Source organism: Carya illinoinensis, chromosome 11 (assembly GCF_018687715.1).
Source record: "Carya illinoinensis cultivar Pawnee chromosome 11, C.illinoinensisPawnee_v1, whole genome shotgun sequence".
In the NCBI taxonomy this organism is placed as follows: domain Eukaryota; kingdom Viridiplantae; phylum Streptophyta; class Magnoliopsida; order Fagales; family Juglandaceae; genus Carya; species Carya illinoinensis.
Window position 1 is genome coordinate 17811165 of NC_056762.1, and position 1181 is coordinate 17812345.

Consider the following 1181-nt stretch of genomic DNA (forward strand, 5'->3'; position numbering starts at 1 on the left):
ATGTACTCTCTAACTTTTCAGATCATCAAATAATAATGCTTTTCCTTCTTCTTCCTTTTTTTTTTCAACAATTTGATGGACAAACACATGTCACTTTTATATTCTTTATATTTCTACCAACTTCTTTTTTCGGAGCTCACTTAATTGAACACTTTGCAACTTGTACTCTTCCTTTTTTTCCTGTCGTCTTCTTCTTCTTTGATAAAATAAAAGAAAGAGAATGCAAATTCCACACCTAGTATACACTTGGAAGTAAAAAGGATAAGAAAATCAGTGTATAGGTTATACTCCAATGTGGAGAGGCATGGATGATATGGGCATATGAAAAGAAAAAAGCTACATGTGTTTATTGGCTCAAAGTTGGCTACTAGGGGTCTATGATGGAAAGGGATAGCTTGAAAGGCTCAAATGTTAATTCTAAGTTGACCTTTGTCATATCCCAAGTATATTCACCATCGTACCACAAATCATGTAATGATATTCTCAAAACAAGTGCCCAATTCAACAGATCAATGAACACTTATCACAATTTACTGCATTTGTATGCTCTCAATCCTCTCCAAACTCACATGAATACTTAAGCAAAAGAGTTCTCTAGCTACATATGTCAAACCACCATCTTACCACAAAACTTGGATAAGTGCATTAAGGGTTCTATGAATGTTTTAGCAAAAATGATTATGGCGGGTTTAGGGAATTCATGAAGATGGCTATGAATGAGAATGAGTACACATGTGAAAATGATGCAAGTGTGATGCAAATTAAAAAAAAAAATTAACACGTGAAAATATGTCACAGAGTTCCAACAAGTATTTTAAATACTGAATTTGCACCACCGCCCACAACTTAAATGAAACATTATCCTCAATGTTTACAAATCAAAATTGAATAGGGAGTAACTGAAAATGGTAGAATACACCTGATAAGTGACGATGGTAGCTCGCTAAGTACCAAAGATGGTAACCTGAAATGACGAAATGAAATTATCCTACAATCAAACACAAAGAAAACAACAGCAAACAAAAAGGAAAAGAAGGAAAATAAGAGAAAACAAATATAAACAAAGCAAAACAAAATAAATAAATAAAAACATACCTTGGTGGTGTGGTTAAGGTTGATAGACTGGATCCACAAGTGGAATGTCTTCCACTTCCGGAACTTACCTATCAATTAATACTTTA